Source organism: Microcebus murinus, chromosome 25 (genome assembly GCF_040939455.1).
Source record: "Microcebus murinus isolate Inina chromosome 25, M.murinus_Inina_mat1.0, whole genome shotgun sequence".
NCBI lineage: Eukaryota > Metazoa > Chordata > Mammalia > Primates > Cheirogaleidae > Microcebus > Microcebus murinus.
In genome coordinates, this window is record NC_134128.1 from 27,433,162 (window position 1) to 27,452,729 (window position 19,568).

General features: G+C 63.2%; 2 non-coding genes and 3 pseudogenes across 2 annotated transcripts; all 5 read right to left on the reverse strand.

The window, feature by feature from the left end:
• Positions 1-2,783: 2,783 nt before the first annotated feature.
• Positions 2,784-2,902, reverse strand: LOC142864459 (uncharacterized; annotated as a pseudogene).
• A 3,768-nt stretch (positions 2,903-6,670) lies between these two features.
• On the reverse strand, positions 6,671-6,789 carry LOC142864460 (uncharacterized; annotated as a pseudogene).
• A 3,768-nt stretch (positions 6,790-10,557) lies between these two features.
• LOC142864461 (uncharacterized) lies at positions 10,558-10,676 on the reverse strand (annotated as a pseudogene).
• Positions 10,677-14,445: 3,769 nt separating this feature from the next.
• LOC142864382 (5S ribosomal RNA) lies at positions 14,446-14,564 on the reverse strand. The gene has a single exon (XR_012914940.1). It is a non-coding gene; the product is annotated as a 5S ribosomal RNA (ribosomal RNA).
• Positions 14,565-18,382: 3,818 nt separating this feature from the next.
• LOC142864409 (5S ribosomal RNA) lies at positions 18,383-18,501 on the reverse strand. The gene has a single exon (XR_012914967.1). It is a non-coding gene; the product is annotated as a 5S ribosomal RNA (ribosomal RNA).
• Between the last annotated feature and the right edge of the window lie 1,067 nt (positions 18,502-19,568).

Consider the following 19,568-nt stretch of genomic DNA (forward strand, 5'->3'; position numbering starts at 1 on the left):
CCAGGTTCACCCGTGGGTGGGTGGGTGGCGAGCTAGCGGCATTCAGAAGAGCGAGGCCCGCAGTCTGTGCGGAAGACACCTGCGCTCGGGTGTGTGTGGCGGCGCGATTCACAAGCAGCTCTAGACGTTAAACCAAGGAGAAGCCAGGGAGTTCCCAACGCCCCAGGTGTCCTCAGCCCACGACTGGCTGCTGTGGGAATGCGAAGCCCGGCTCCTTGTCTCAGAGCGGGGTTCCCAGGAGGATCAGGCTGAAGCTGGGACTTGGCCTCATAGTGTCCCCTCGCATGGCCACCCCCTTCCCCTTCCTGCTCCTCTACTCCTGGTGCCCCTCCATCCAGGGGCCAGACCTTAAAGAGTCACCGCAAGAGAATCCTGGTCCCAAAGGAGCCTTCTGGGGGACCGGTGCTGACAGAGGTTGTGGGCATGGCCCGCTGGGGCTCTGCCCGACCCAGGGCTGAGAGATGCCACCTCCCAGCTCTGGGTCCCTGCAGGAAGTGTTGGCAAGCACAGGGCCGGTCCTCCAAAGGCCCAGGTGCAGGGAGCCCAGGCCAAGCAGCCTGTGGAAGAAGCCACTTGCCGTGCCACCCCGGGAACAGGACTGCAGGCCCCGGCCCTTCCCACCTCCTCCTCCTCCTCCTCCTCCTCCTCCCCCCCGCCTCCCCCCTCACAGGGCACAGGGCTCAGAGACACCTCAGACTCTTGCTACCCAAAGTGCAAAGGGCATCAGTTGCTCCTCCAACCCCCCCGCCCAGCAGACCACGTTGTCCAGCCAGCCCCCGGGCCTCCCTGGGGTGCCCAGCACAAAAGTGCAGACACCCACCGGACCCTCAATCTCAGTTTTCGGATGTTTTTGCCACTCTAAGGACCCGCAGGCCAGCTGGGCCTTCGGGCAGGACAGAGAGCCCCGGAATCCGACGTGGAGAGCTGCGTGTACGTCCCCATCAGGAGGCGGTCCCCACCTCCGCGGCTCTCCCCTTGCGGGGAGCGGCAGCCCAGCCGGCAGCCGCAGGGCCTCAGGGAAGACACCAGGCTGGGCCCCCGCGGCACAGCGGGGGCACGTCCCCCGCACTCACGCGACTTAGGGACGGCTGCTGGAGACTGCTGCGGCCACCCTGCTGCCGGGTTTCTGGAGGGCTTCCTGGAAGCAGCGTCCACACCAAGCCCTTGGAAGGCCCGGGCGACGGAGGAGCCGGTCAGGCAGGGGCCGAGGACGGTGAGAGGCCGGGCGGGAAGGAGCGTGTCAGGCAGGGGCAGAGGACGGTGACCGGCCGGGCGGGGAGGAGCCGGTCAGGCGGGGGCCCAGGACAGTGACGGGCCTGGCCGGGGAGGAGTGCGTCAGGCAGGGGCAGAGGAGACGGGCTGGGTAAGGGTTAGGGTTACAGTTAGGGCACAATTCACAATCGCAAAGACGTGGAAGCGACCCGAGTGCCCATCCATCCAGGAGTGCATCAATAAAATGTGGCGCGTGGACACCACGGAGTGCCATTCGGCTGTGAGGAGCAGCCGTGAGAGGGCGCCTCTCGTGTTCTCCTGGCCAGAGCTGGAACCCGTTCCAGTAAGCCAAGTATCCCAAGAATGGACACACGAGCACCACGTGAGCGCGCTCACCGGCAAATTGGTACGAACGGATGGACGCCTAAGTGGACAGAGAGGAATCACCTTCATCGGGTGGGTGTCGGGCGGGTGGGGGGAGGGGAGGGGCATACACATCCATTAGGCATGGGGTGGGTGCGCACCGACTGGGGGATGGGCGCACTTGAAGCTCTGACCCGAGGGGGGAGGCTTGGAGAGGGCAAGGCACCCGACCTTAACATTGGTACCCCCACAATACGCTGGAACAACATGAGAGGTATATGAATAAGAACACAGGGGGGGCCGGGCGCGGTGGCTCACGCCTGTAATCCTAGCTCTCTGGGAGGCCGAGGCGGGCGGATTGCTCCAGGTCAGGAGTTCGAAACCAGCCTGAGCAAGAGCGAGACCCCGTCTCTACTAAAAATAGAAAGAAATTAATTGGCCAACTAATATATATAGAAAAACACAGCCGGGCGTGGTGGTGCATGCCTGTAGTCCCAACTACTCGGGAGGCTGAGGCAGCAGGATTGCTTGAGCCCGGAGATTGAGGTTGCTGTGAGCTAGGCTGACGCCATGGCACTCACTCTAGCCTGGGCAGCAAAACGAGACTCTGCCTCAAAAAAAAAAAAAAAAAAAGAACGCAGGGGGGAGGGGGGCACGGGCGTCACATGTCACCTGAATACTTGTACTCCCATCATCTGCTTGAAGAGAGAGAGAAAAGAAAATGCAATCCTAGAGGTAAGAGACACTTTTTAAAAATAATGAATCCGAAGAGAAAAGTAAAAGGAGGCCTGTGGAGCAGGTCTGGGTGTGACTCCGGATCCCCCAACATCAGGTGCCACCACCAAAGATTCCTGCGTGTAGCCCATAGAACCCCAAAAGCAACGGGACGAGTTCTGGTCACATACTCCCTCAAAATGACATCCTGGCCTTCTTCTGGAACTCCCTCCCCTCTCAGACTCTCAAGGTTTCCTCCAGCGTGTCGGTTCCCACAGAGCAGACCTTTGGTCTGAGACCTGACAGTCCAGATGCCACGCATGCTGCCGCGTGGCGGCGGTGTCGCGGCTTGGGACAAGAGGAGGCCCCACGGTGCGGGCTGGGGCGCCAGGCACCGCGCGGGCGCTGAGGGTGGGGGTGACCCCCACCCCGGGCCGCCGCCGCGCTCCCAGAAAGGGGACAGAACAAGAGGCAAAAAAAAAAAAAAAAGCAGCAGCCTGTGGCACCCGGTATTCCCAGGCGGTCTCCCATCCAAGTACTAACCGGGCCCGACCCTGCTTAGCTTCCCAGACCAGACGAGATCGGGGGCGTTCAGGGTGGTGTGGCCCTAGACGGCGGCGGAGGGCGCCCCTGCCCCGCTCAAGAAGCCGAGCCTCTCTGGGCTTCCCCGCCGCCGCCTCCCGCGCCGGGCCGGGCCGGTTGAGTTCGCCGGCCGGGTCCCGCGGGCTCCCAGGGACGGGGGTGATGGGCGGGGCGGGGCGGGGCGGGGCGGGGCGGGGCGGGGGGCTGTCTCTCTATACACACACACACACACTCACACTCACTCACACTCACACAAGATGCGCCTCCACGGCTGGACTCGCCAAGGTGGAGCCCTCCCAGCCCCCCTCGTCTCCTCGCCCGGCCTCCTTCACCTACCCGCTGCCCACCCCCAGCGCGTCGCTGCCTGCCGCTGACTGCGCACGCGCGGGACGCTCGCCCTTTGACCCCAGCCAGGGGCCGCCCTCCCCCACAACCCCTTTCAGCTGCGCCCCCCCCCCTCGCCCTGTGGGTGGGCTGCCGCCTATTCCCCCGGGCCAGGGCTGGGGCACAGCCAGTGTATGGGGCGTCTCTCTCTGGGGATGTGTCCCATGGGTGGGGTGGGGTGGCGTGGTTTGGGGGGCGCTGAAGAAATCAGTCCCCTCCATCTCCTACCTCTGGAAAACGCCCAAGCCCGTGGAGAACTGCCGGCACCGCTTCGTGGGGGCCGGGACCCTCCTCCGTGTCCTCCTGTGGCCCAGTCCAAGGGGCCTGGGCCTGGCCGGGGCTGCATTGGACCCCGACCACCCTGGCGTGTGGACTCGCTAAAAATCGGCCATTAGATATTGGATTCCAGCTTCCTGGAGGTCATTTCACTAATGAGTGCACCGGAAAGAGTTTCCTAATCCATCTGTGAGGGTGGCAACTGAAAGAGAATTTGAAAGCTGACAGAATAGGCGAGGGAAGGCATAGGAGATTTCCACACCCAGCAAGGAAGACTTTCCCGAAATGGAAGAAAGAAACGAGCAAACAGAGACACCGGTAGCCCGCCCGGAAAAGAGTCTGCCCCTGAGAGAAAGCACCCTGACCAGGTTCACCCGTGGGTGGGTGGCGAGCTAGCGGCGTTCAGAAGAGCGAGGCCCGCAGTCTGTGCGGAAGACACCTGCGCTCGGGTGTGTGTGGCGGCGCGATTCACAAGCAGCTCTAGACGTTAAACCAAGGAGAAGCCAGGGAGTTCCCAACGCCCCAGGTGTCCTCAGCCCACGACTGGCTGCTGTGGGAATGCGAAGCCCGGCTCCTTGTCTCAGAGCGGGGTTCCCAGGAGGATCAGGCTGAAGCTGGGACTCGGCCTCAAAGTGTCCCCTCGCATGGCCACCCCCTTCCCCTTCCTGCTCCTCTACTCCTGGTGCCCCTCCATCCAGGGGCCAGACCTTAAAGAGTCACCGCAAGAGAATCCTGGTCCCAAAGGAGCCTTCTGGGGGACCGGTGCTGACAGAGGTTGTGGGCATGGCCCGCTGGGGCTCTGCCCGACCCAGGGCTGAGAGATGCCACCTCCCAGCTCTGGGTCCCTGCAGGAAGTGTTGGCAAGCACAGGGCCGGTCCTCCAAAGGCCCAGGTGCAGGGAGCCCAGGCCAAGCAGCCTGTGGAAGAAGCCACTTGCCGTGCCACCCCGGGAACAGGACTGCAGGCCCCGGCCCTTCCCACCTCCTCCTCCTCCTCCTCCTCCTCCCCCCCCGCCCCCCCCCACAGGGCACAGGGCTCAGAGACACCTCAGACTCTTGCTACCCAAAGTGCAAAGGGCATCAGTTGCTCCTCCAACCCCCCCGCCCAGCAGACCACGTTGTCCAGCCAGCCCCCGGGCCTCCCTGGGGTGCCCAGCACAAAAGTGCAGACACCCACCGGACCCTCAATCTCAGTTTTCGGATGTTTTTGCCACTCTAAGGACCCGCAGGCCAGCTGGGCCTTCGGGCAGGACAGAGAGCCCCGGAATCCGACGTGGAGAGCTGCGTGTACGTCCCCATCAGGAGGCGGTCCCCACCTCCGCGGCTCTCCCCTTGCGGGGAGCGGCAGCCCAGCCGGCAGCCGCAGGGCCTCAGGGAAGACACCAGGCTGGGCCCCCGCGGCACAGCGGGGGCACGTCCCCCGCACTCACGCGACTTAGGGACGGCTGCTGGAGACTGCTGCGGCCACCCTGCTGCCGGGTTTCTGGAGGGCTTCCTGGAAGCAGCGTCCACACCAAGCCCTTGGAAGGCCCGGGCGACGGAGGAGCCGGTCAGGCAGGGGCCGAGGACGGTGAGAGGCCGGGCGGGAAGGAGCGTGTCAGGCAGGGGCAGAGGACGGTGACCGGCCGGGCGGGGAGGAGCCGGTCAGGCGGGGGCCCAGGACAGTGACGGGCCTGGCCGGGGAGGAGTGCGTCAGGCAGGGGCAGAGGAGACGGGCTGGGTAAGGGTTAGGGTTACAGTTAGGGCACAATTCACAATCGCAAAGACGTGGAAGCGACCCGAGTGCCCATCCATCCAGGAGTGCATCAATAAAATGTGGCGCGTGGACACCACGGAGTGCCATTCGGCTGTGAGGAGCAGCCGTGAGAGGGCGCCTCTCGTGTTCTCCTGGCCAGAGCTGGAACCCGTTCCAGTAAGCCAAGTATCCCAAGAATGGACACACGAGCACCACGTGAGCGCGCTCACCGGCAAATTGGTACGAACGGATGGACGCCTAAGTGGACAGAGAGGAATCACCTTCATCGGGTGGGTGTCGGGCGGGTGGGGGGAGGGGAGGGGCATACACATCCATTAGGCATGGGGTGGGTGCGCACCGACTGGGGGATGGGCGCACTTGAAGCTCTGACCCGAGGGGGGAGGCTTGGAGAGGGCAAGGCACCCGACCTTAACATTGGTACCCCCACAATACGCTGGAACAACATGAGAGGTATATGAATAAGAACACAGGGGGGGCCGGGCGCGGTGGCTCACGCCTGTAATCCTAGCTCTCTGGGAGGCCGAGGCGGGCGGATTGCTCCAGGTCAGGAGTTCGAAACCAGCCTGAGCAAGAGCGAGACCCCGTCTCTACTAAAAATAGAAAGAAATTAATTGGCCAACTAATATATATAGAAAAACACAGCCGGGCGTGGTGGTGCATGCCTGTAGTCCCAACTACTCGGGAGGCTGAGGCAGCAGGATTGCTTGAGCCCGGAGATTGAGGTTGCTGTGAGCTAGGCTGACGCCATGGCACTCACTCTAGCCTGGGCAGCAAAACGAGACTCTGCCTCAAAAAAAAAAAAAAAAAAAGAACGCAGGGGGGAGGGGGGCACGGGCGTCACATGTCACCTGAATACTTGTACTCCCATCATCTGCTTGAAGAGAGAGAGAAAAGAAAATGCAATCCTAGAGGTAAGAGACACTTTTTAAAAATAATGAATCCGAAGAGAAAAGTAAAAGGAGGCCTGTGGAGCAGGTCTGGGTGTGACTCCGGATCCCCCAACATCAGGTGCCACCACCAAAGATTCCTGCGTGTAGCCCATAGAACCCCAAAAGCAACGGGACGAGTTCTGGTCACATACTCCCTCAAAATGACATCCTGGCCTTCTTCTGGAACTCCCTCCCCTCTCAGACTCTCAAGGTTTCCTCCAGCGTGTCGGTTCCCACAGAGCAGACCTTTGGTCTGAGACCTGACAGTCCAGATGCCACGCATGCTGCCGCGTGGCGGCGGTGTCGCGGCTTGGGACAAGAGGAGGCCCCACGGTGCGGGCTGGGGCGCCAGGCACCGCGCGGGCGCTGAGGGTGGGGGTGACCCCCACCCCGGGCCGCCGCCGCGCTCCCAGAAAGGGGACAGAACAAGAGGCAAAAAAAAAAAAAAAAGCAGCAGCCTGTGGCACCCGGTATTCCCAGGCGGTCTCCCATCCAAGTACTAACCGGGCCCGACCCTGCTTAGCTTCCCAGACCAGACGAGATCGGGGGCGTTCAGGGTGGTGTGGCCCTAGACGGCGGCGGAGGGCGCCCCTGCCCCGCTCAAGAAGCCGAGCCTCTCTGGGCTTCCCCGCCGCCGCCTCCCGCGCCGGGCCGGGCCGGTTGAGTTCGCCGGCCGGGTCCCGCGGGCTCCCAGGGACGGGGGTGATGGGCGGGGCGGGGCGGGGCGGGGCGGGGCGGGGCGGGGGGCTGTCTCTCTATACACACACACACACACTCACACTCACTCACACTCACACAAGATGCGCCTCCACGGCTGGACTCGCCAAGGTGGAGCCCTCCCAGCCCCCCTCGTCTCCTCGCCCGGCCTCCTTCACCTACCCGCTGCCCACCCCCAGCGCGTCGCTGCCTGCCGCTGACTGCGCACGCGCGGGACGCTCGCCCTTTGACCCCAGCCAGGGGCCGCCCTCCCCCACAACCCCTTTCAGCTGCGCCCCCCCCCCTCGCCCTGTGGGTGGGCTGCCGCCTATTCCCCCGGGCCAGGGCTGGGGCACAGCCAGTGTATGGGGCGTCTCTCTCTGGGGATGTGTCCCATGGGTGGGGTGGGGTGGCGTGGTTTGGGGGGCGCTGAAGAAATCAGTCCCCTCCATCTCCTACCTCTGGAAAACGCCCAAGCCCGTGGAGAACTGCCGGCACCGCTTCGTGGGGGCCGGGACCCTCCTCCGTGTCCTCCTGTGGCCCAGTCCAAGGGGCCTGGGCCTGGCCGGGGCTGCATTGGACCCCGACCACCCTGGCGTGTGGACTCGCTAAAAATCGGCCATTAGATATTGGATTCCAGCTTCCTGGAGGTCATTTCACTAATGAGTGCACCGGAAAGAGTTTCCTAATCCATCTGTGAGGGTGGCAACTGAAAGAGAATTTGAAAGCTGACAGAATAGGCGAGGGAAGGCATAGGAGATTTCCACACCCAGCAAGGAAGACTTTCCCGAAATGGAAGAAAGAAACGAGCAAACAGAGACACCGGTAGCCCGCCCGGAAAAGAGTCTGCCCCTGAGAGAAAGCACCCTGACCAGGTTCACCCGTGGGTGGGTGGCGAGCTAGCGGCGTTCAGAAGAGCGAGGCCCGCAGTCTGTGCGGAAGACACCTGCGCTCGGGTGTGTGTGGCGGCGCGATTCACAAGCAGCTCTAGACGTTAAACCAAGGAGAAGCCAGGGAGTTCCCAACGCCCCAGGTGTCCTCAGCCCACGACTGGCTGCTGTGGGAATGCGAAGCCCGGCTCCTTGTCTCAGAGCGGGGTTCCCAGGAGGATCAGGCTGAAGCTGGGACTCGGCCTCAAAGTGTCCCCTCGCATGGCCACCCCCTTCCCCTTCCTGCTCCTCTACTCCTGGTGCCCCTCCATCCAGGGGCCAGACCTTAAAGAGTCACCGCAAGAGAATCCTGGTCCCAAAGGAGCCTTCTGGGGGACCGGTGCTGACAGAGGTTGTGGGCATGGCCCGCTGGGGCTCTGCCCGACCCAGGGCTGAGAGATGCCACCTCCCAGCTCTGGGTCCCTGCAGGAAGTGTTGGCAAGCACAGGGCCGGTCCTCCAAAGGCCCAGGTGCAGGGAGCCCAGGCCAAGCAGCCTGTGGAAGAAGCCACTTGCCGTGCCACCCCGGGAACAGGACTGCAGGCCCCGGCCCTTCCCACCTCCTCCTCCTCCTCCTCCTCCTCCCCCCCCGCCCCCCCCCACAGGGCACAGGGCTCAGAGACACCTCAGACTCTTGCTACCCAAAGTGCAAAGGGCATCAGTTGCTCCTCCAACCCCCCCGCCCAGCAGACCACGTTGTCCAGCCAGCCCCCGGGCCTCCCTGGGGTGCCCAGCACAAAAGTGCAGACACCCACCGGACCCTCAATCTCAGTTTTCGGATGTTTTTGCCACTCTAAGGACCCGCAGGCCAGCTGGGCCTTCGGGCAGGACAGAGAGCCCCGGAATCCGACGTGGAGAGCTGCGTGTACGTCCCCATCAGGAGGCGGTCCCCACCTCCGCGGCTCTCCCCTTGCGGGGAGCGGCAGCCCAGCCGGCAGCCGCAGGGCCTCAGGGAAGACACCAGGCTGGGCCCCCGCGGCACAGCGGGGGCACGTCCCCCGCACTCACGCGACTTAGGGACGGCTGCTGGAGACTGCTGCGGCCACCCTGCTGCCGGGTTTCTGGAGGGCTTCCTGGAAGCAGCGTCCACACCAAGCCCTTGGAAGGCCCGGGCGACGGAGGAGCCGGTCAGGCAGGGGCCGAGGACGGTGAGAGGCCGGGCGGGAAGGAGCGTGTCAGGCAGGGGCAGAGGACGGTGACCGGCCGGGCGGGGAGGAGCCGGTCAGGCGGGGGCCCAGGACAGTGACGGGCCTGGCCGGGGAGGAGTGCGTCAGGCAGGGGCAGAGGAGACGGGCTGGGTAAGGGTTAGGGTTACAGTTAGGGCACAATTCACAATCGCAAAGACGTGGAAGCGACCCGAGTGCCCATCCATCCAGGAGTGCATCAATAAAATGTGGCGCGTGGACACCACGGAGTGCCATTCGGCTGTGAGGAGCAGCCGTGAGAGGGCGCCTCTCGTGTTCTCCTGGCCAGAGCTGGAACCCGTTCCAGTAAGCCAAGTATCCCAAGAATGGACACACGAGCACCACGTGAGCGCGCTCACCGGCAAATTGGTACGAACGGATGGACGCCTAAGTGGACAGAGAGGAATCACCTTCATCGGGTGGGTGTCGGGCGGGTGGGGGGAGGGGAGGGGCATACACATCCATTAGGCATGGGGTGGGTGCGCACCGACTGGGGGATGGGCGCACTTGAAGCTCTGACCCGAGGGGGGAGGCTTGGAGAGGGCAAGGCACCCGACCTTAACATTGGTACCCCCACAATACGCTGGAACAACATGAGAGGTATATGAATAAGAACACAGGGGGGGCCGGGCGCGGTGGCTCACGCCTGTAATCCTAGCTCTCTGGGAGGCCGAGGCGGGCGGATTGCTCCAGGTCAGGAGTTCGAAACCAGCCTGAGCAAGAGCGAGACCCCGTCTCTACTAAAAATAGAAAGAAATTAATTGGCCAACTAATATATATAGAAAAACACAGCCGGGCGTGGTGGTGCATGCCTGTAGTCCCAACTACTCGGGAGGCTGAGGCAGCAGGATTGCTTGAGCCCGGAGATTGAGGTTGCTGTGAGCTAGGCTGACGCCATGGCACTCACTCTAGCCTGGGCAGCAAAACGAGACTCTGCCTCAAAAAAAAAAAAAAAAAAAGAACGCAGGGGGGAGGGGGGCACGGGCGTCACATGTCACCTGAATACTTGTACTCCCATCATCTGCTTGAAGAGAGAGAGAAAAGAAAATGCAATCCTAGAGGTAAGAGACACTTTTTAAAAATAATGAATCCGAAGAGAAAAGTAAAAGGAGGCCTGTGGAGCAGGTCTGGGTGTGACTCCGGATCCCCCAACATCAGGTGCCACCACCAAAGATTCCTGCGTGTAGCCCATAGAACCCCAAAAGCAACGGGACGAGTTCTGGTCACATACTCCCTCAAAATGACATCCTGGCCTTCTTCTGGAACTCCCTCCCCTCTCAGACTCTCAAGGTTTCCTCCAGCGTGTCGGTTCCCACAGAGCAGACCTTTGGTCTGAGACCTGACAGTCCAGATGCCACGCATGCTGCCGCGTGGCGGCGGTGTCGCGGCTTGGGACAAGAGGAGGCCCCACGGTGCGGGCTGGGGCGCCAGGCACCGCGCGGGCGCTGAGGGTGGGGGTGACCCCCACCCCGGGCCGCCGCCGCGCTCCCAGAAAGGGGACAGAACAAGAGGCAAAAAAAAAAAAAAAAGCAGCAGCCTGTGGCACCCGGTATTCCCAGGCGGTCTCCCATCCAAGTACTAACCGGGCCCGACCCTGCTTAGCTTCCCAGACCAGACGAGATCGGGGGCGTTCAGGGTGGTGTGGCCCTAGACGGCGGCGGAGGGCGCCCCTGCCCCGCTCAAGAAGCCGAGCCTCTCTGGGCTTCCCCGCCGCCGCCTCCCGCGCCGGGCCGGGCCGGTTGAGTTCCCCGGCCGGGTCCCGCGGGCTCCCAGGGACGGGGGTGATGGGCGGGGCGGGGCGGGGCGGGGCGGGGCGGGGCGGGGGGCTGTCTCTCTATACACACACACACACACTCACACTCACTCACACTCACACAAGATGCGCCTCCGCGGCTGGACTCGCCAAGGTGGAGCCCTCCCAGCCCCCCTCGTCTCCTCGCCCGGCCTCCTTCACCTACCCGCTGCCCACCCCCAGCGCGTCGCTGCCTGCCGCTGACTGCGCACGCGCGGGACGCTCGCCCTTTGACCCCAGCCAGGGGCCGCCCTCCCCCACAACCCCTTTCAGCTGCGCCCCCCCCCCTCGCCCTGTGGGTGGGCTGCCGCCTATTCCCCCGGGCCAGGGCTGGGGCACAGCCAGTGTATGGGGCGTCTCTCTCTGGGGATGTGTCCCATGGGTGGGGTGGGGTGGCGTGGTTTGGGGGGCGCTGAAGAAATCAGTCCCCTCCATCTCCTACCTCTGGAAAACGCCCAAGCCCGTGGAGAACTGCCGGCACCGCTTCGTGGGGGCCGGGACCCTCCTCCGTGTCCTCCTGTGGCCCAGTCCAAGGGGCCTGGGCCTGGCCGGGGCTGCATTGGACCCCGACCACCCTGGCGTGTGGACTCGCTAAAAATCGGCCATTAGATATTGGATTCCAGCTTCCTGGAGGTCATTTCACTAATGAGTGCACCGGAAAGAGTTTCCTAATCCATCTGTGAGGGTGGCAACTGAAAGAGAATTTGAAAGCTGACAGAATAGGCGAGGGAAGGCATAGGAGATTTCCACACCCAGCAAGGAAGACTTTCCCGAAATGGAAGAAAGAAACGAGCAAACAGAGACACCGGTAGCCCGCCCGGAAAAGAGTCTGCCCCTGAGAGAAAGCACCCTGACCAGGTTCACCCGTGGGTGGGTGGCGAGCTAGCGGCGTTCAGAAGAGCGAGGCCCGCAGTCTGTGCGGAAGACACCTGCGCTCGGGTGTGTGTGGCGGCGCGATTCACAAGCAGCTCTAGACGTTAAACCAAGGAGAAGCCAGGGAGTTCCCAACGCCCCAGGTGTCCTCAGCCCACGACTGGCTGCTGTGGGAATGCGAAGCCCGGCTCCTTGTCTCAGAGCGGGGTTCCCAGGAGGATCAGGCTGAAGCTGGGACTCGGCCTCAAAGTGTCCCCTCGCATGGCCACCCCCTTCCCCTTCCTGCTCCTCTACTCCTGGTGCCCCTCCATCCAGGGGCCAGACCTTAAAGAGTCACCGCAAGAGAATCCTGGTCCCAAAGGAGCCTTCTGGGGGACCGGTGCTGACAGAGGTTGTGGGCATGGCCCGCTGGGGCTCTGCCCGACCCAGGGCTGAGAGATGCCACCTCCCAGCTCTGGGTCCCTGCAGGAAGTGTTGGCAAGCACAGGGCCGGTCCTCCAAAGGCCCAGGTGCAGGGAGCCCAGGCCAAGCAGCCTGTGGAAGAAGCCACTTGCCGTGCCACCCCGGGAACAGGACTGCAGGCCCCGGCCCTTCCCACCTCCTCCTCCTCCTCCTCCTCCTCCCCCCCCGCCCCCCCCCACAGGGCACAGGGCTCAGAGACACCTCAGACTCTTGCTACCCAAAGTGCAAAGGGCATCAGTTGCTCCTCCAACCCCCCCGCCCAGCAGACCACGTTGTCCAGCCAGCCCCCGGGCCTCCCTGGGGTGCCCAGCACAAAAGTGCAGACACCCACCGGACCCTCAATCTCAGTTTTCGGATGTTTTTGCCACTCTAAGGACCCGCAGGCCAGCTGGGCCTTCGGGCAGGACAGAGAGCCCCGGAATCCGACGTGGAGAGCTGCGTGTACGTCCCCATCAGGAGGCGGTCCCCACCTCCGCGGCTCTCCCCTTGCGGGGAGCGGCAGCCCAGCCGGCAGCCGCAGGGCCTCAGGGAAGACACCAGGCTGGGCCCCCGCGGCACAGCGGGGGCACGTCCCCCGCACTCACGCGACTTAGGGACGGCTGCTGGAGACTGCTGCGGCCACCCTGCTGCCGGGTTTCTGGAGGGCTTCCTGGAAGCAGCGTCCACACCAAGCCCTTGGAAGGCCCGGGCGACGGAGGAGCCGGTCAGGCAGGGGCCGAGGACGGTGAGAGGCCGGGCGGGAAGGAGCGTGTCAGGCAGGGGCAGAGGACGGTGACCGGCCGGGCGGGGAGGAGCCGGTCAGGCGGGGGCCCAGGACAGTGACGGGCCTGGCCGGGGAGGAGTGCGTCAGGCAGGGGCAGAGGAGACGGGCTGGGTAAGGGTTAGGGTTACAGTTAGGGCACAATTCACAATCGCAAAGACGTGGAAGCGACCCGAGTGCCCATCCATCCAGGAGTGCATCAATAAAATGTGGCGCGTGGACACCACGGAGTGCCATTCGGCTGTGAGGAGCAGCCGTGAGAGGGCGCCTCTCGTGTTCTCCTGGCCAGAGCTGGAACCCGTTCCAGTAAGCCAAGTATCCCAAGAATGGACACACGAGCACCACGTGAGCGCGCTCACCGGCAAATTGGTACGAACGGATGGACGCCTAAGTGGACAGAGAGGAATCACCTTCATCGGGTGGGTGTCGGGCGGGTGGGGGGAGGGGAGGGGCATACACATCCATTAGGCATGGGGTGGGTGCGCACCGACTGGGGGATGGGCGCACTTGAAGCTCTGACCCGAGGGGGGAGGCTTGGAGAGGGCAAGGCACCCGACCTTAACATTGGTACCCCCACAATACGCTGGAACAACATGAGAGGTATATGAATAAGAACACAGGGGGGGCCGGGCGCGGTGGCTCACGCCTGTAATCCTAGCTCTCTGGGAGGCCGAGGCGGGCGGATTGCTCCAGGTCAGGAGTTCGAAACCAGCCTGAGCAAGAGCGAGACCCCGTCTCTACTAAAAATAGAAAGAAATTAATTGGCCAACTAATATATATAGAAAAACACAGCCGGGCGTGGTGGTGCATGCCTGTAGTCCCAACTACTCGGGAGGCTGAGGCAGCAGGATTGCTTGAGCCCGGAGATTGAGGTTGCTGTGAGCTAGGCTGACGCCATGGCACTCACTCTAGCCTGGGCAGCAAAACGAGACTCTGTCTCAAAAAAAAAAAAAAAAAAAAGAACACAGGGGGGAGGGGGGCACGGGCAACACATGTCACCTGCATACTTGTACTCCCATCATCTGCTTGAAAAGAGAGAGAAAAGAAAATGCAATCCTAGAGGTAAGAGACACTTTTTAAAAATAATGAATCCGAAGAGAAAAGTAAAAGGAGGCCTGTGGAGCAGGTCTGGGTGTGACTCCGGATCCCCCAACATCAGGTGCCACCACCAAAGATTCCTGCGTGTAGCCCATAGAACCCCAAAAGCAACGGGACGAGTTCTGGTCACATACTCCCTCAAAATGACATCCTGGCCTTCTTCTGGAACTCCCTCCCCTCTCAGACTCTCAAGGTTTCCTCCAGCGTGTCGGTTCCCACAGAGCAGACCTTTGGTCTGAGACCTGACAGTCCAGATGCCACGCATGCTGCCGCGTGGCGGCGGTGTCGCGGCTTGGGACAAGAGGAGGCCCCACGGTGCGGGCTGGGGCGCCAGGCACCGCGCGGGCGCTGAGGGTGGGGGTGACCCCCACCCCGGGCCGCCGCCGCGCTCCCAGAAAGGGGACAGAACAAGAGGCAAAAAAAAAAAAAAAAGCGGCAGCCTGTGGCACCCGGTATTCCCAGGCGGTCTCCCATCCAAGTACTAACCAGGCCCGACCCTGCTTAGCTTCCGAGACCAGACGAGATCGGGGGCGTTCAGGGTGGTGTGGCCCTAGACGGCGGCGGAGGACGCCCCTGCCCCGCTCGAGAAGCCGAGCCTCTCTGGGCTTCCCCGCCGCCGCCTCCTCCCGCCCCAGGCCCCGCCTCCCGCCCCAGGCCCCGCGCCGGGCCGGGCCGGTTGAGTTCGCCGGCCGGGTCCCGCGGGCTCCCAGGGACGGGGGTGATGGGCGGGGCGGGGCGGGGTGGGGGGCTGTCTCTCTCTACACACACACACACACACACACTCACACTCACTCACACTCACACAAGATGCGCCTCCACGGCTGGACTCGCCAAGGTGGAGCCCTCCCAGCCCCCCTCGTCTCCTCGCCCGGCCTCCTTCACCTACCCGCTGCCCACCCCCAGCGCGTCGCTGCCGCTGACTGCGCACGCGCGGGACGCTCGCCCTTTGACCCCAGCCAGGGGCCGCCCTCCCCCACAACCCCTTTCAGCTGCGCCCCCCCCTCGCCCCGTGGGTGGGCTGCCGCCTATTCCCCCGGGCCAGGGCTGGGGCACAGCCAGTGTACGGGGCGTCTCTCTCTGGGGATGTGTCCCATGGGTGGGGTGGGGTGGCGTGGTTTGGGGGGCGCTGAAGAAATCAGTCCCCTCCATCTCCTACCTCTGGAAAACGCCCAAGCCCGTGGAGAACTGCCGGCACCGCTTCGTGGGGGCCGGGACCCTCCTCCGTGTCCTCCTGTGGCCCAGTCCAAGGGGCCTGGGCCTGGCCGGGGCTGCATTGGACCCCGACCACCCTGGCGTGTGGACTCGCTAAAAATCGGCCATTAGATATTGGATTCCAGCTTCCTGGAGGTCATTTCACTAATGAGTGCACCGGAAAGAGTTTCCTAATCCATCTGTGAGGGTGGCAACTGAAAGAGAATTTTAAAGCTGACAGAATAGGCTTGGGAAGGCATAGGAGATTTCCACACCCAGCAAGGAAGACTTTCCCGAAATGGAAGAAAGAAACGAGCAAACAGAGACACCGGTAGCCCGCCCGGAAAAGAGTCTGCCCCTGAGAGAAAGCACCCTGACCAGGTTCACCCGTGGGTGGGTGGGTGGCGAGCTAGCGGCATTCAGAAGAGCGAGGCCCGCAGTCTGTGCGGAAGACACCTGCGCTCGGGTGTGTGTGGCGGCGCGATTCACAAGCAGCTCTAGACGTTAAACCAAGGAGAAGCCAGGGAGTTCCCAACGCCCCAGGTGTCCTCAGCCCACGACTGGCTGCTGTGGGAATGCGAAGCCCGGCTCCTTGTCTCAGAGCGGGGTTCCCAGGAGGATCAGGCTGAAGCTGGGACTTGGCCTCAAAGTGTCCCCTCGCATGGCCACCCCCTTCCCCTTCCTGCTCCTCTACTCCTGGTGCCCCTCCATCCAGGGGCCAGACCTTAAAGAGTCACCGCAAGAGAATCCTGGTCCCAAAGGAGCCTTCTGGGGGACCGGTGCTGACAGAGGTTGTGGGCATGGCCCGCTGGGGCTCTGCCCGACCCAGGGCTGAGAGATGCCACCTCCCAGCTCTGGGTCCCTGCAGGAAGTGTTGGCAAGCACAGGGCCGGTCCTCCAAAGGCCCAGGTGCAGGGAGCCCAGGCCAAGCAGCCTGTGGAAGAAGCCACTTGCCGTGCCACCCCGGGAACAGGACTGCAGGCCCCGGCCCTTCCCACCTCCTCCTCCTCCTCCTCCTCCTCCTCCCCCCCGCCTCCCACCTCACAGGGCACAGGGCTCAGAGACACCTCAGACTCTTGCTACCCAAAGTGCAAAGGGCATCAGTTGCTCCTCCAACCCCCCCGCCCAGCAGACCACGTTGTCCAGCCAGCCCCCGGGCCTCCCTGGGGTGCCCAGCACAAAAGTGCAGACACCCACCGGACCCTCAATCTCAGTTTTCGGATGTTTTTGCCACTCTAAGGACCCGCAGGCCAGCTGGGCCTTCGGGCAGGACAGAGAGCCCCGGAATCCGACGTGGAGAGCTGCGTGTACGTCCCCATCAGGAGGCGGTCCCCACCTCCGCGGCTCTCCCCTTGCGGGGAGCGGCAGCCCAGCCGGCAGCCGCAGGGCCTCAGGGAAGACACCAGGCTGGGCCCCCGCGGCACAGCGGGGGCACGTCCCCCGCACTCACGCGACTTAGGGACGGCTGCTGGAGACTGCTGCGGCCACCCTGCTGCCGGGTTTCTGGAGGGCTTCCTGGAAGCAGCGTCCACACCAAGCCCTTGGAAGGCCCGGGCGACGGAGGAGCCGGTCAGGCAGGGGCCGAGGACGGTGAGAGGCCGGGCGGGAAGGAGCGTGTCAGGCAGGGGCAGAGGACGGTGACCGGCCGGGCGGGGAGGAGCCGGTCAGGCGGGGGCCCAGGACAGTGACGGGCCTGGCCGGGGAGGAGTGCGTCAGGCAGGGGCAGAGGAGACGGGCTGGGTAAGGGTTAGGGTTACAGTTAGGGCACAATTCACAATCGCAAAGACGTGGAAGCGACCCGAGTGCCCCTCCATCCAGGAGTGCATCAATAAAATGTGGCGCGTGGACACCACGGAGTGCCATTCGGCTGTGAGGAGCAGCGGTGAGAGGGCGCCTCTCGTGTTCTCCTGGCCAGAGCTGGAACCCGTTCCAGTAAGCCAAGTATCCCAAGAATGGACACACGAGCACCACGTGAGCGCGCTCACCAGCAAATTGGTACGAACGGATGGACACCTAAGTGGACAGAGAGGAATCACCTTCATCGGGTGGGTGTCGGGCGGGTGGGGGGAGGGGAGGGGCATACACATCCATTAGGCATGGGGTGGGTGCGCACCGACTGGGGGATGGGCGCGCACCGACTGGGGGATGGGCGCACTTGAAGCTCTGACCCGAGGGGGGAGGCTTGGAGAGGGCAAGGCACCCGACCTTAACATTGGTACCCCCACAATACGCTGGAACAACATGAGAGGTATATGAATAAGAACACAGGGGGGGCCGGGCGCGGTGGCTCACGCCTGTAATCCTAGCTCTCTGGGAGGCCGAGGCGGGCGGATTGCTCCAGGTCAGGAGTTCGAAACCAGCCTGAGCAAGAGCGAGACCCCGTCTCTACTAAAAATAGAAAGAAATTAATTGGCCAACTAATATATATAGAAAAACACAGCCGGGCGTGGTGGTGCATGCCTGTAGTCCCAACTACTCGGGAGGCTGAGGCAGCAGGATTGCTTGAGCCCGGAGATTGAGGTTGCTGTGAGCTAGGCTGACGCCATGGCACTCACTCTAGCCTGGGCAGCAAAACGAGACTCTGTCTCAAAAAAAAAAAAAAAAAAAAAAGAACACAGGGGGGAGGGGGGCACGGGCAACACATGTCACCTGCATACTTGTACTCCCATCATCTGCTTGAAAAGAGAGAGAAAAGAAAATGCAATCCTAGAGGTAAGAGACACTTTTTAAAAATAATGAATCCGAAGAGAAAAGTAAAAGGAGGCCTGTGGAGCAGGTCTGGGTGTGACTCCGGATCCCCCAACATCAGGTGCCACCACCAAAGATTCCTGCGTGTAGCCCATAGAACCCCAAAAGCAACGGGACGAGTTCTGGTCACATACTCCCTCAAAATGACATCCTGGCCTTCTTCTGGAACTCCCTCCCCTCTCAGACTCTCAAGGTTTCCTCCAGCGTGTCGGTTCCCACAGAGCAGACCTTTGGTCTGAGACCTGACAGTCCAGATGCCACGCATGCTGCTGCGTGGCAGCGGTGTCGCGGCTTGGGACAAGAGGAGGCCCCACGGTGCGGGCTGGGGCGCCAGGCACCGCGCGGGCGCTGAGGGTGGGGGTGACCCCCACCCCGGGCCGCCGCCGCGCTCCCAGAAAGGGGACAGAACAAGAGGCAAAAAAAAAAAAAAGCAGCAGCCTGTGGCACCCGGTATTCCCAGGCGGTCTCCCATCCAAGTACTAACCAGGCCCGACCCTGCTTAGCTTCCGAGACCAGACGAGATCGGGGGCGTTCAGGGTGGTGTCGCCCTAGACGGCGGCGGAGGGCGCCCCTGCCCCGCTCGAGAAGCCGAGCCTCTCTGGGCTTCCCCGCCGCCGCCTCCCGCCCCAGGCCCCGCGCCGGTTGAGTTCGCCGGCCGGGTCCCGCGGGCTCCCAGGGATGGGGGTGATGGGCGGGGCTGGGCGGGGCGGGGCGGGGCGGGGTGGGGGGCTGTCTCTCTATACACACACACACACACTCACACTCACTCACACTCACACAAGATGCGCCTCCGCGGCTGGACTCGCCAAGGTGGAGCCCTCCCAGCCCCCCTCGTCTCCTCGCCCGGCCTCCTTCACCTACCCGCTGCCCACCCCCAGCGCGTCGCTGCCGCTGACTGCGCACGCGCGGGACGCTCGCCCTTTGACCCCAGCCAGGGGCCGCCCTCCCCCACAACCCCTTTCAGCTGCGCCCCCCCCTCGCCCCGTGGGTGGGCTGCCGCCTATTCCCCCGGGCCAGGGCTGGGGCACAGCCAGTGTACGGGGCGTCTCTCTCTGGGGATGTGTCCCATGGGTGGGGTGGGGTGGCGTGGTTTGGGGGGCGCTGAAGAAATCAGTCCCCTCCATCTCCTACCTCTGGAAAACGCCCAAGCCCGTGGAGAACTGCCGGCACCGCTTCGTGGGGGCCGGGACCCTCCTCCGTGTCCTCCTGTGGCCCAGTCCAAGGGGCCTGGGCCTGGCCGGGGCTGCATTGGACCCCGACCACCCTGGCGTGTGGACTCGCTAAAAATCGGCCATTAGATATTGGATTCCAGCTTCCTGGAGGTCATTTCACTAATGAGTGCACCGGAAAGAGTTTCCTAATCCATCTGTGAGGGTGGCAACTGAAAGAGAATTTTAAAGCTGACAGAATAGGCTTGGGAAGGCATAGGAGATTTCCACACCCAGCAAGGAAGACTTTCCCGAAATGGAAGAAAGAAAAGAGCAAACAGAGACACCGGTAGCCCGCCCGGAAAAGAGTCTGCCCCTGAGAGAAAGCACCCTGACCAGGTTCACCCGTGGGTGGGTGGGTGGCGAGCTAGCGGCATTCAGAAGAGCGAGGCCCGCAGTCTGTGCGGAAGACA